Raw genomic sequence first — 15,952 nt, 5'->3', positions numbered from 1 at the left:
GAAGGCATTCATTTACCATGTTTGCTGTTCGGGAATTAGTTCAAGAATTTATAGGATTCAGTCCCTTAGAACTAGTTTTTGGACATGATGTGCGTTTAGTACTGAAGTTGTTAAAAGAGAAACTTCTTTATAATGAAGATAACGAAATCAATCTTCTCGATTATGTTTTCAATCTGATGTATAAGTTGTCAAAGGCTTGTGAAGTTGCAAGAACTAACCTGAACTCTACTCAGTTAACAAATTAAGGTATGATAAAAGTACAAAGGATATGAGTTTTCATCCTGTTGACAGAATTCTGGCTCTCTTGCCCATACCACAAAATCATCTTCAGGAAAAGTAGTATGGTCCTTACACGGTTGAAAAGAAACTAAATTATTTAAATTATATCATAAATAATTATGGGGAGCAAAATCAATACACGGTTGAAAAGAAAATAAATGATGTAAATTATATCATAAATGCTTATGGGGAGCAATATCAAAAACAACTTTGCCATATAAATGTTAAAGGAGTATATTGAGAGACCGCCAGGTTAATCACACAATTAGTTTAGTTGTAACTGTCCCACACACTGACGATTTAAGAGATGGAATGCAATCGGAACAGAAAATATAACATATGCAGCAACAAGAAAAGAATGAACTTAAACATTTATTACTTGAATATGAGCACATATTTTAAAATGTTCCTACAAGAACAAACAGAATCAGCCATGACGTTGAAACTGTAAATTACACACCTTTGAAACAACATCCGTACAGGACGAACCTCTCAAACAGGAATGCATGAAAATAAAAGAAATTCAGCATTTACTGAGAATGATTTCATAGAGCCCAGTAAAAGTGACTGGAATTCACCATGTATATTTGTTCCGAATCCAGATAATACTTTCTGAATGTGCACTGATTATAGAAAGGTGTATAATGTGACTAAAACAGATTCATTTCCATTGCCATAAATCGATGAATGCATGGACCAAATTTGACCTTCTAAACGGATTTTGGCAAATTCCACCGATGGATACAGCAAAGGAAATTTCGGCATTCGTGACTCCAGATGGACTTTATCAATATAAAGTAATGCCGTTTGGGATAAAAGGGTTGCGAAGTACATTTCAACGTCTCATGAATATGATTGTCATTGTTCTAGACAATTGTGATGATTAAATCGATGATGTCATCATCTACAACGACACCTGGAAAGATCATGTAGCGACAATTCGAAAACTCTTTGACAGAATCAGTGATGCAAATTTGACAATTTATCTAAATGTTAGTTTTGCCGCGCTTGTGTAACATTTCTAAGACATATCATGGTACATGGACAAGTTAAACTATTAGATGCTAATGTCATTGATATCTCTGCATTTCTTGTTAAAATCAGAAAAAAGGAACTGATGCGATGTTTGCGTATCGCTGGATAATATCCGAAATTGTGTTCCAATTTTTCCATAATTGCTAAACTGACAAATTTATTAGGCAAGAAAACCAAGTTTCATTGGTCTGAAAAACGTCAGGTGGCTTTTGATAAATTAAAGGCCATGCTTAAGAGTGCACCAGTTTCAGTCAATCATTTAAAATGTCTGTTGATGCATGTGATGTTGTAATGTAACATTGTTTGCTAGACTTGACCTGGTCAATAACTGAGTTCATTTCTGCTTGACCTGATTGACTTTTTATTTTCATTTCATTTTATGGAAGCAACTAATAATAGCTTCATTATCCTCTTTGTGAAATGGCTTAATATCAGGATCATTATTAAGAGAAGACGTAAATATGTTGATTTAAGTCAGGGTTTTGGAGTTTCCTGCGTGAATTGTACAGGCGATTGTGTTGTAAGTAAACAAGGCTCAGATCATTCTAGAAGGTTATTTTCTATGAGGTAATGTTTTGTTTTAGAAAATTCTAATTGTGACTTGAGAACAAGCAGAGACTATATATTGTTACTATGAGGATTTTACCATTCGTGCTTTAACGTCTAACACTTTCAAGTTGTATTATACTGTGACCACTTTGGGCGGAATTTTATTTTCTTCACATTATTTAATTCAAGTGTGTATTGTCTCTGGAAACACAAACGTGCCCTGATAAAATTCACTAGAATTTATACTAAATTCAAACCTGGAATTATATTTCTGTGATGCAACAAAAGACTGTTGATACATCAACACTTAAATAGCTACCACAGACACCTCATAGACTTCAGTTTTTAGATGTGTTTTGAACTTTTACTGAATTTTATTCAGCACTTTAAATTATTAGGACTTGTGTCAATAATTCTTTGGGGGATTTAATTCCCAATGTCGTAAGTTTTTTTTTCTTCTAATTTTCACTTTGTATTTAAGGGAAATAAATTATATTTGTTAATTTTTACAAAGCTTGTTGTCTTTACTAAGAGAATAGACTAGTAACATAACAAATCAAAGGCTATTTGGATTTGAAACAAACAAAAAATTCTAATTAAAGTATGTGTCCCAAAATGGACGAAACTAGTATTCTCCTAACTTTACCCTCCTTGGTGTAGATTTTTCTCACGACTTACAACAAATGGTGGAAATTAATTACATGAAGAAACCAACGAAGGTGGAAAGAATATTGGCAAGCCGGAGTCAATGACATCTTTCAGTAATAGGTCAAGTAATTGTTCTATATTCTCTTGTTATGCCCATATGCATACATTTTTCAGCACTTGCAACGCTATCAGCAAAATTGAAGCAGAACTACATAGTACCATAATTAAGCTTATACGAGATTATGAAGTAGAGAGAATTAAACGTGATAAACGAGTATCCTCGGGGAATGCGGGAGTATATAATGTTATACATGTATTCATTCGTTAGGTACATTAACTTAAGGTGAGTTACAAAGGTATTGCAAAATGAGGATAGAAAGTGGCAAAACCGAGTTAGTACAGCTAAATTCAGAAATGTAAAAGACATTTTTAAGATAAGGAGGATAAATTATAAGAATTTGTTCAAACTCATTAAAAACAGTTTTTATAGATATGTGATTTTGCAAGTATTGAATTGGAAAGAGGAATCGCAAAATCCAAATATCTCTTTATCCCTGTTTATTTTGTGTTTTTTATAATAATTTTGTTCCACCTAGCATGTTCTATAAATACAAATTAAGCCGGCATTGAAGTTCTTAACGATCTAGCTGATGTTCGCAACAATTTAATGCTTTTTGAAATTATAAAACGAAGAATGGATACGACGATGTTTTTAAATACTTCTCCTTAATATCCAAAAATTCCAAAATCATGGAAAGATGCAATCAAAAACCATTTGGCTAGCGAAACCTTTGATAAGCAGGAGTGTGAACTAATGAACTTGCAAAACTGAAGTTGGTTTATAAATATTTTTTTAAAAAATGGCAAAGAGACAACATTGTTAAGCAAGAAAACGTGAATACAAGTGTTAAATAAAAGGTCTGAGTTTATATCTGGTCGAAACTTTGCACTCAGGATACAAAATTTATATCTTTTAAGTTTCAATTAATTCAAAGCTGAAACACATAAGAACATTCAATATTAAAGAAAACTAATTTCTTTAAAAATGTACCTCTATCGTAAACATATAACAAGTGCAATTTGTTATATTTAATTGGGTCTGATTTGATGGTAAACAGGAACAAATACTGTAATATCGTAGTCTATGTCACAGATACGTTGTATACTTCTGTCAGTCTATCTATTTTGTGTCTAAAGCGATTGTGTTATATGCTGTATGTGTGTTTCCGTTTCTATTCTGTGCATTGCATTTATTGTCCCCTAGATTATCTGATAACCAGAAATATTTAATTGTAAGATAATCTTGGGATGGTGTTCTCCGACCCAGTGGCCAATCTATCACAGTGATAAGAAAAACAAAGAATCGTTGGAAGTATTCCATTAATATTCGAGCAAAGGAGAAACGTCATTGAACTATAACAGACCATAGTTTTATTGTCAATATGTATTGCCTTCTGACTGGAATCATTTACCTATGAAATCCATAAATCTTTTATCGCGTATGTAATTCAATTAGTGCGCTCTTTAAACATCATGGTTAGATACATTGTGCTAAGCAACATATGACTTTAAACTACGAGTTATATATATTATAGCCCTAAACTTGAAAAGAATCCTGACCATCTTTCAGATCTCCATTTACAATATTTAAGGGACTATTGGAGATTTCACCCACCCACCCAAAAACACAAATCATCTCAGATTTTTTTTTCTGAAAGCTACAGACCACCTGCAATCGTATTCTTCAATTTTCAAGTATAAGTAGGTACCTTTAACGGTGTTGGATAGGATGCACAATATTTCCAACAGACATACGTACGAAATACAGACGAACAGACGGGCAGGAAGATATTTTTCCAGACATTTTTCTATACGTGTACGACAACTATATAGAGAAAAACAACAGGATAATATTAGCTTCTTAAAGTGTACGTTCGATAATTTTCATAAGTCGCTAACTTATTTTGATCTTTGAAAAAGAAGGAAAAAAAAAACAGTTTGCCACAACGTTTAGGCTGGCCGCTATTGGACATTGTACACTTGAGACATAGCGGCCATCGTACACTTAAGACGTATCGGCCATCGAACACTTGAATCGCCCCTAAACAGTCGTGTAATTGTTAATGTTAATTTGTGCTGATTTTTGTTATTGTTTGTGTATGTCCAACAAGAGCTGATAAAAACGTACGTGTCCTTGAGAGCATTTGGAGGTTATTTGTCAGTGTTGACATATACTGTTCGAAATAGGAGATCAATTGGGTCGGATTTAAACACAGTACAACACAAATCTTTCTTGTAATGTAACAACTTATTGGATTACATTTTGTAGTAACCGTAACTCAAATCTGCCGTCGCATGTCGTTTGTTTTACTGATTACTCCTAAAAGACTGAATAGACCCAGATATGTTGGTTTATTATGCAAGCCTGTACGTATAATACTTCAAATGTGTATTTTGTCGCAATAATGACTAACATCAAAGGCAAATGAAAAGGTTTGATTTCATTTCGTTTTCCAAATGATACAGTGAACACTTGAGTGGGTGTGTGTACATTTTTAACGTCACTAAGCAGTTACACCTGATGTATTTCAGAGTGTAACATCTTTAAACAATGAAAGTGAATTAATTTTAGTCTTTGTAAGCTTGCAGTCTAATAAACAAACCCTGTACCAAAATTTTGATTATCCCGTCATTTCGGTTTGCAATCAATATTCATCGGTGTCCGATTTCTCAATCTTTTTCAGATATGATTATGATTATGCTGAGAATTGGCACCAATACTTAAACAAGTTTATTACTATATTTAACCAACACGTTTTCCTAAAAAATGTGTCCGCTTGTACTAGAGTGTAAAGGCATACGCTAACATACGGGTGAAATAATATATAATAGCAACGGTTTCGTACGTTCAGTCACTAAGAATTTGCATGGCTCACGTGGAAAACTAAGTGAATATTTATAACCTACTTTATTTTATTTTATCTTCAATTTCTGGCCATTTTTTAATGGCGCCTGCTTATTGATTAAATAAATTTATACTAGAAAATCTAATGTCTTGACACATTTTAAGATTTGCATTCATCCCCTGGGAGAGAGAGAGCTATATACCAACACAGCAACACAATCGTGTCACTCTTTGGAATGGTAGTTGCTGTGGATCTACTCTCAGTGCTTACACTGGTGACGTCGTTATGCAGTAGAACTAGTGGCCATAGTTACCAACAAAATTGCAATCACCTAATTGGGTAACAGTATTTGTGAATTGGTCATTAATGATCGTCGATCTACTTCGTTTCACGTCCTCGTAGAAGGAAACCGAATGACGACCTTTTTGACAAGTAACGATGAAGTTGCAACTGTTTTTGTAATAGAAATATTAGCAGAATATCACAGATATATGAACAAGTATGCAGTGTTATTCAATGTCCTGATACGTTCTTGCTAGTGAGATGCATGACATTATAGTCATTGCTTCTCTGTTGTTGGAATTATCGTACCGGGTGGAGTAGGCCGTCGTCCATCGCGTCAGGTTCTGCACTCCCATAAAATTCCTTCTGTTTCTCCCTTGTCCATGCCTTAGATTGTCCAACCTTTCTACTATCTCCGCTACTGCTGAATCTATCCCTTGTCGTCGCTAAGACGGACAGTTTTATGAACGAAAATAGGTATTTATAATCACTTGGTACGTATTTAACTATCGTCTTGCATTAGTTGTAGTAGCAGTAATAATATTAGTGGTAGTAATAAATAGTAGTATTAGAAATATGTCATAGAAATGTGGTGAAAATTAGACGTGACTGTACCGGGAATAGCTTGCAATATGTTCTGTGAGAACACGCGTGACCTTCTGATTGGAATCCTTTGCCATTGAATTTCATGTACCACGTTTATTCGTCCAGGAAATTCGATTCTCGTTCCACTGAAAACGTTCTTGGCAAGCTTAAGCATATTTGTGAATAACGACAAAACGATATTGTTTTAGTGTCACGTATATACGAGTATTGTTGTGTTGTATCAATTCTTGTGTCTCTTCAAAAGGACCATTTTAAATATTTAAAATGCGAAGTCATTCCGAATCTTTCCAAAAACGGAGGAAGTTATTCAAGAGTTTAAAAAAAAAAAAAACATCTCAACTCTAGCCCGGTATCCATAGGTCATATCAAATTTGGTATTAAAATTTATATGGGTATTTATAGACCCCTCCTCCTATTCCTCACTCAACCAATTGTATCTCAAGGTTTCAAGTGTTTAACTGTGCAGAATGACACGCGCTAAATTAGTAACGGATGGACAAAAAATAGCTGTCAAGACGCGCAAGATGAACTCGTCCATGCTTTTTTCTCAATACGTGTGATGATAATTAAGAAAGGTACACATGATGGGGTTCGCTTGATAAAACAGTAAATTTAAATGCAATAATTTACACCGCTTGTTTACCTGTCACTGTTTGGACGTACTTGAGATCAAACATTGTCAATTTGCTAAATGTTTTTGCAAGGCATTCGTCTTTGTACACTTCAGTCGTCTGTAATTCTATTAAACAGTTTTTCTGTTAAAGAAAGTCGTCGTTGCCTGTTCCATTTATTGAAAACCTCTGCAGTACCGGATCTTATATACCACTCACTGAAAAAGTGCTATTAAGATCAGTTTGCAACAAGAATTATATATCTCTCTCTCTCTCGGCCCCATGTGGCTGAGTGGTCTAAAGCGCTCACCGTTACGGATCATTGCCATCTCACCTGTCTGCATGGGTTCGAGTTTCGGGCTCGGCCAATATGGGTACGCGAGAAAGCTCGTCAGTAGCTTCTCGTGGGTCAGTGGTTCTGTCCGGGGTTTTTCTGTGTTCTTCCTCCACCATTTATACTGGCCACTATATATAGCCTATCTTGTGCTGAGAAACAATAACAACAACTCTCATTATATATATATATATATATATATATATATATATATATATATATATATATATATATATATATATATATACGCATAAAATATTAAAATGGCGCAAATTCGATGTCGCTATATGAGATTGCTCATTGTCAGCCAACATATACAAAACAAACGCTAAACACATTACGTCCATCACATTACTATGATCACCACAAACAGCGATATGAAGATAAAAACATAACTGAAAGCACAATGTCAAAAATTACATTAAAATAGTTGGAAGCAAGGTGGTCTGTTTTTTCCATGGGCTGTCGACTTTAGTTTCTTCAAGGCATAATATTAGAAGCAGCCCTTTCATTTATACGTTAGCCAATGGTAAATATTGGGATCAGACCTCTAATTAATTTCTCATAGAACATAATTTGAATACATTGCAAATTATATTTTATAATTGCATCAGACCTGCATACAAACGACATGCTTTTTATTCTTGAGACTTAAGGAAATATTTCAGTCTTGAAAAGCATGTGTTCTACGGCTCCTTGTTGAGCTTCAGCAATTTTATTTAAGCAGGTATACCCATGATCTGCATGTAATAAATTCGCCACGAACCAAGATTTGAAATGATGTGGTGTCAGCAATAATTTAAATGCAGGTTATCAAATAAAAGGAAAAACATATTGAATTTTGCGTAACTAATGTCTGAAAAATACCCATTTACCAGCCCATGGGTACATCCGTCAGTCGTCTGGTTCACTGACTGTATAATAATGAATGGTGTGATACCTATATAAATGTCCACTCATTGTCTTGATGTTATACCCTTTCCTCTCATCGGCGTACTCGTCCATCTGGATTGTATGCATTATTATAAGTGCAAGGCCGCCATGATCTTCGAAAGCCTGATCAACAGGGCAGAGTCAAATCTTGGGCAAAATCCCTCTTGGTCCTGTTGTAATCATGCATTTGACGTTACGGAATATTTTGAAACAGAAACAATCAAATTCGATCCAAACCGAGTAATAAAATACACACTATTTTACCCTGGTAATTGTCAAATTATGAAAGATCAAAACACTGTTTCAATTCAACGAAAGCACATCTTTGAAATGGTATGGCGAAATAGATGAAAAATGGTAAATTGGGAAATTTATCCGCTTTACTAAAGTCCCTTTTAACTCGATGCTATATACTAAAGTCCCTTTTAACTGGATGCAATAGGATTTTCAGCCTGAAATAAAATATTTCATGAAATTAACAACTAATAACTGCAACCTTTGACAATACGAAATGCCATCAGTTTTGAGCGGGTAAATGAATGTCAGTCCCATGTACAAGTACAACATATAGCAGACATCAGTACACCTCAAATCAGCCGCTTATTGCAAGCCACCGTGGGTACTTTTCTGCGAGGCGTTGTGGGTAAAACTCATATAGAATTTTATTTTTCTACTAGTTCACATTCTGTATAAAAATGCATTTTACAACGGAGAACCTAATATCTGTTCAACATAAGACATTATTCAGTCCGAGAAAAGAAAACAGTAGATGATCCTGAACGCATGGATGTTTGCTTAAATTTGTTTGCTCCTTCTACAATTTAGTTCATCAATAATGATTACTGTTATGAAACAAAAACACACGTAATCCCTTACTCACAAACCCCCGTCTCTCACAGGAAAGCAACATTTTACTTGATATATAATTTAAGAATCTCAAATGTGTTAACTTATGTAATGTTGTCTTTATTTCGGCAATGATCTGGGATAAATTAAACAATTTGCAACAAAGGTGAAAAGCAGTCCCAAACTTTTGAATTTGTATTACTAATACCTTCAAATGTTCATAAAGGACATACAAATAAAACTTATAAAAATGTAACAGAATGCTTGAATCTGACATAATGATCATTACACAAAATTACTGGCACTATACATTTACGGTATAATTCGTTAAAGATATAAAAAATATGGAAAGTTTATCCTACTAATTTTGTTTCAGTTTTAAAATATTTTTAACAAAATACTGACGAAAGTCCGACGTAGTACAGGCAGAATACAAAGTCGGTAAACAAAAATCAGAAAGATTGTATCGAAGTTGTGATAATGATGTTAAACATAAGCTATTACAGACAGCAACTGCTCCCCTTCCCCTCCCCCGGTTAAACTTTATTAGGTTAAGTTTTCATTAAAAAAATATGTAATCTCATCAATCATAAGGCTAGATAATTTCGAGTAAGATTTTCAAATCTGAATTCGCGTTTCTTTTCTTCCTCGAAAGGCCGAATAAAATGTTATAACGGAGGGATCTGAATAGCCTAAACTTCATTGAAGTTAAAGACACAACAAACGTCTCCACTGAGATTTTATTGACATTCTGGAGAATATCTTCCCACTCTGCTAAACATTTCCTGGTTGAGAAAATCTACGAACACCAAATGCATATTATAAATTTTTTAAAGTGTTTATTTTCCTGAACATATAGAAAATATGCTATAAAATAGGATAATTAGATGTTTTCGCTTGGTTAATATACGAAGGCCAAACTTACCTTTCTGCCTAGGATGAGGGAGGTCGCGGATTCGAACCACGGCTGAGTCATACCAGACATACAAATGGTACAAACAGCTGATTCGCTTGGCTTTCTGATGGCCCAAAACATATCGTCATTGGGTCCGTTATCTTCCTTCGCAATAACGTTATTTAAGACATACCAGAAAAGTTAAAAGAATCCAAGCAAATAACAGGTAAAACCAAGCTGATTTTCGGTGAAGAAAAATACCATATGTTAATATTTTGTTGTAGTTTGATGACCTCGACAAACAATAAGAATTAGGTTCCATATTGGGGATAATGTGCATTTGGTACCGCTTTCTTTTCCGTTTTGTTTTATCGGCCAGAAAATTGATGTTTCTCGGTGCAAGTGCGCTCTTGCTGTAGTAAGTGTCATGTAAAATACTGACCTGTAAATCAAAGCAAACCTGAAAAGGTGTATTGAAACTTTAAGGTATTTGTTTACAGGAAATGCTGCTTTCATTTCAGTCTTTATCATTGAAGTCAAGTCCTCAATGAACATTCGTGAATTGCTTGATCACACGATTACAAAAGGAGTATTTATATCGTTAAACGTTTCCGATATCTGGCGTTATTTCCTGTCAGACTGACAATACGCCTGGGATATTTAACCTTGTATAGGGACGCGAAGACCTGCTTTTCAAAAGGTCTTGCTTATTATCTTAAATTAGATAATTTCACTGGATCCAGCTGTAAACAAATACTGGAATTTCGCGGCCAAGGTGAGTATATTTTGGGGGTCGGAGTACATATGCTTGGCATGTGACGACAAGTTCATAACGTTGTACATAGTGGTATTCAACTGTAAAACAAACTGCATTATATATGTTGGCATACAGTGGTAAACCGCTACGGTGCCCTATTGATTACAGCGTCCGCCTCGGATGTGGGATGTCGTGGGTTCGATCCACGGCCAAAAGATTTGTAAAAAAAAAAAATGGTACTTACAACTGCCTCGCTATGCGCTCATCATAGTGTTAGGGCTGGTCGACCTGGTGTTATGATAATGTGACTGGGCGTGCCATCATGCTACATGCCTGTGGCATGATGCTTCATTACTAGACATCACTATAAACTGCAATATCGTAGCGATATGACTTAAATCTTTTTAAAGCTATGTTAAAAATCCAAAAAACACACACGCACACATACAGTGGTACAACTAGCTACCTTGTAAATGGTGGCATATAGTGATACAATCACTTGTCTTGTACTTTGTGCTATACAATGGTATAACCAGCTGCCTTGTATATGGTGGCATACATTAGTACCAGCTGCCTTGCACATCGAGGCATACGGTTTTACAACAAACTTCTTCAAACATCGTGCCATACAGTGGTACAACCAGCCCTTATATCTGCATAAAAGAAAACTTGTATTCATCTGTTTATGTTCCACATGAGTTTATTTGAGATGTTTGGCACGTTATTGCCCTTTTCTGTCAGGTGTCGCATTGTGGTTCTTCGCGAACAATGCCTATTTTGAGGACCACAGTTGACTTTGCTTTCAAACCACGTTGCCGTTAATCAGCAGGTGACTTAATTTAATTAGCAGATTAAAAGCTAGTTTATGTAGCCTATGAAGGACATAAACAAGTCGTGAACCCTCATGTACGATGCATGTAAATTTTAAATGGCCATACCTCCAATCGTCTTTCACCAGGACAAATCTGCACCAAAGTCCCATTCTTACCGAAGCATGATGCGGACTAGAATTTTCTACCTTTACGCAGTTTGGAACAATTCTTTTTTTATGCTCTGTTAAATTACATTTTAAAATGAATCTAGAAAAGGTTATTCGTTTTACTCTCGAAGATAAAGATTATCATAAAGTATGCACCCGTGACTTTGACGGGGTTATCGTTTATTATCTTACTATCAGAAACCGAAAAATAGGAATTATGTTCCAATAATGTAGACAAGTTCGGTATTAATGCCCAATCCCTTGCAATCGCTTGTCGCTACTCCTCCAAAATATCTTACCGGATTATCATGAAACAGAATACACACATTCGTTCATGGCCTGGTTGTACGTAAATAAAAATAGCGCCCCTGTGATATCCAATAGTGTCACCACAGCGGCTACCTTGAACACTGTATTATTGCCACACCTTCTGAATGGATTTTTATTTTCTCACCTATGCGACAGGGTAATGTACCTAATTTGCTAACTTAACGTTTCTTGTCTCATTCTGATTGTCTCACCCCGGTTGTCTCAGTCTAGGAACTACTTTAAAAAACAGAAAATGTTGTTGTCTTCTGTTGTGTCTGATGGAGTTGTTACAAAACCAAACAAAGATACGTACCAAACAGAACTTCACTCATAAGACAAACTAGGGAGACTCCAACCTTGATAAGACATCACACAAAACAGTATCACACACACACACACACACACACACACACAGATACTTGGTAGGACTCCAGAACACAAACGCAATACAAATCACAGACTACAAAATCCAACTACAGCAATGTCATCAACTACAAAAAAAATTGTTATTTCAGACCTGCGTTTTTCAAACTTTGTCAAACAACAGCAGTTTAATCACACATTGTAATGCAATAGCAAATTACATTTTTGTACCTACAAGACAGAGTTGCTCATTCATCAGTCCACACGCTATTCCACAAGGTTAATTTATATGTAGCGTATCAATGCACTAGTAATATCAACACTTGCCACGTTTCCAGGACAGAAAAGGCACGTTTTGAACAAAATCATAAAATAAAAATCCTCTCACAGCCACTACACACTTCGTAAGAACTGTGGACCCATCGTTATACTGTATTGTACCATTCCTTACCGCAAAACCTATTACAAATTCGAACGAATGAAAGTTGAAAATTATCCTTATAAAATATATTAATTATGCATTGTTTTTTGTTTCATATGACATTTTTAGATTAACCTGATTATACAGTAATAATATGACATGTTTTTACGTTCTATTTTCTCAGGCGTAGATCATGGGTCGATATGTCACCGTACTGCTCTCATTAACTACTTAGATAATTATTCAGATTTTCATATAACAGTACATGACCTAATGTCCTTTATATAAAGTGAGAGGCAATAATAGTACCTGATTAATACTGTATGTACTGAATCTGCTAATTAAATTGCAAAAATATGCAGGGTTATTGTTACAGCACTTGCCTTTACTCACATAATAGACAATACAATTCCAGTATTTGTTATATAAAAATATGGGTTTTATGATGCAAGAGGTTGGTAAATGGAGATAATGCATTTCTCATACTTTCTTGCACACTGCAATTACAGTAAAAATCACATTTACTACAACTATAAATAATACAGTCATCAGTGCATGTATACATCGATTTTGTTTACAATATATTCAATAGGAATGACTTACTACCCTATACATGTATTAAATATCCATCTAGAGAGATAATGGACGAAATAAACCTAAACACAACAATCAATGTGTAGAGCAAAAGTAGAGAACAGACAGACAGACAGTCTAGCGTATGGACATAGTGATAGGCTCAGAAAAGAATATGCAGGTTGATAAGCTATTAAAGGTACTAAAATACATCAGCAAGCATTTCCGAGAAATATACAGAGTACATATAAAATAAACTGTTACATTGACCATATTATTAATATATTTACCTTATCAAATGGGACAAAGGTCGTCACATTTTCCTTGAAGCAAAATAATCATCAGGCACTTTTCTTATTGCAATCTCATAACCAACACACTCCAATGGAATGACTACCACTAATATGATGTTCATGCTATGTTGATGATACAGATAATTAGCAAACTAACCAATCTGAAAGTTACTTACCACTTGTCAAACAATAGAACAACCCAGTATGAACAGAAAACTGGTTAGTTTCATTGCTCAGAGTAAACAAAACTCGAACAGATAATTATGTTTCAAGGTTGTTGTTGTTGGTGGCGCTCACCAGATAATATGTACTTTTGAGAGAGTGACGTATGTAAGGTGAAGCAGTTCGCATTTAGAACATGCACAGTGGAGAGAATGTTGGTATACCTCTATGCTACATTAATGTAATGTGGATGATATTTCTTTTGGATATTGTACTTTTGGAAATTTTACATGATTTAAGCACACTGCTAACTAAAATGACTGCTCCCTTGTGTTAAAAAATCAGTTTGAATTAGTCTAAAGTACACTAAACATATCAGCTATTAAAATAGAGAAAATGAATTTTGCCAGACTAGACAATACCAGCTTCTGAAAGTGCAATGAATGAATTACCAAATATATAAAATTTTAAAAAAGTTATCTGCTCTTTTTTATACAATTTACCTCTGAAATTCAGGAAGTGAAAATGACCAAGTAGAGCTAGCACTTTTTTGAAAGATGCACATTTGAAGTAAGGCCAAGCTGTATCCTCTATAACCCATAGTGCACCCATCAATCATACACCAAAATAAAGGTTCTTTGCATTATACCTAAGAAATGCAAGGTCTTTTTTAAATATCCAGTATAACCAGTGAGGAAAGCCGGGGAAATTCTTTTTCTTTAAAATCCTAACCATTATGCAAAATACGAAACTGTAGAGCGCCACCGTTGTTGTGGGGTTTAACGCTATCTTCCCGCTCACGATAGTCTATGCATGGCAGCCAGTATTAATGGTGGAGGAAGAACCCGGAAACCCCGCGGAATGAACCACCGACCCACGAGAAACTACTGGCAAGCTTTCTCACATTAGCTGAATCCGAGACTCGAACCCACGCAGACAGAGGTGAGATGGCAGTGATCCGTAACGGAGAGCGCTTTAGACCACTCGGCCACTCGGGGCCCCGTTTCAAGGTTGCCTAAATAGCTATAAATTACATAAAATAATAAAATACTTACTTCTGCCTAAGTAAAACATGAATATATACAATTATAAAATATATGATCCTGTTATACTATTTTAATATAATTGGAGAAGAAAACAAATGGCTGAGAAAAATAATATATGCCAGTGTGTGTATTATGACAAGAATATTCCAGTCGCAGGGTTACACTCTATGTCTTCACATGAGGCAGGGAGAGCGCTTTAGGGTGACAAATAATGTAACCCTTCAACTCTGATTTCCTTGTTCAGGTGCAAAGCCCATCATAGATTCTATTAATATCGACTTGGGATTTTCAGCGAAAAACATCTTGATGCCTAGTATTCCTAAGTGGAAAAGTATCGATCTGACAACCATTATCGATCCCATCATAGCTATATTAAATCATTGTTATTACTACTCTTCGTAAAAAAAAGTTATAGTGACCTTTGACTTTCACTATAAGACTTCTGATAATATGTAATTACAAATGGTGCTCATTTGGCGTTCAATAATACCCTCACACCAGCTGAACTGGAAATCTGGAAATCGTGTTATCTCTAGACTTCATGAACGGAATGTCATAGCGCCATGGAGTTTTCACCACAAGACATAGTACGATACGTAGCTGCTCCTAAAAGAAATTGGTGCCGCTCGAATATCTAAAATGGCCGCCACAGCAGCCATCTTTAAAATCTTGCTATTGCTACCCCTCCTGAATGGAAAGTCATATTATCACGGGTTTTAACCTGAACACGTGTTATATGGTGTCCATAAAATATTGCTGTCTCCATTCATCCTGAACAGATTGTCATAATTGGCAATGGGATGAAAGACTTATACTGATCTATAGTTGATACTAAATGAAGATGGTATCGATCCTACATCCAATATGACTGCGGCGACAGCAGTTTTAGCTTTATGATGCCAATGAACCAACTGTCAGTCACAAGACTTGAGTGGCTGCTGACTCTCTGCCTATGCGGTATTTTTAGTCTTGTAACACTCGGCGAATTTTATGAATAAACCTTATTGCGACTTAGGTGTATTTTTTTCCTTCAAGTGTGTGTGTGTGTGTGTGTGTTTGTATGATTTGAACTTTTTAAAGTAGCATTAACAATTGTTCGGTCATATCGCTGTGATGTCTGCAGTG

This window comes from Sinohyriopsis cumingii, unplaced genomic scaffold (assembly GCF_028554795.1).
Source record: "Sinohyriopsis cumingii isolate HCF-2022 unplaced genomic scaffold, ASM2855479v2 utg000400l, whole genome shotgun sequence".
Lineage (NCBI taxonomy): Eukaryota > Metazoa > Mollusca > Bivalvia > Unionida > Unionidae > Sinohyriopsis > Sinohyriopsis cumingii.
This window is presented reverse-complemented; position numbering follows the sequence as displayed.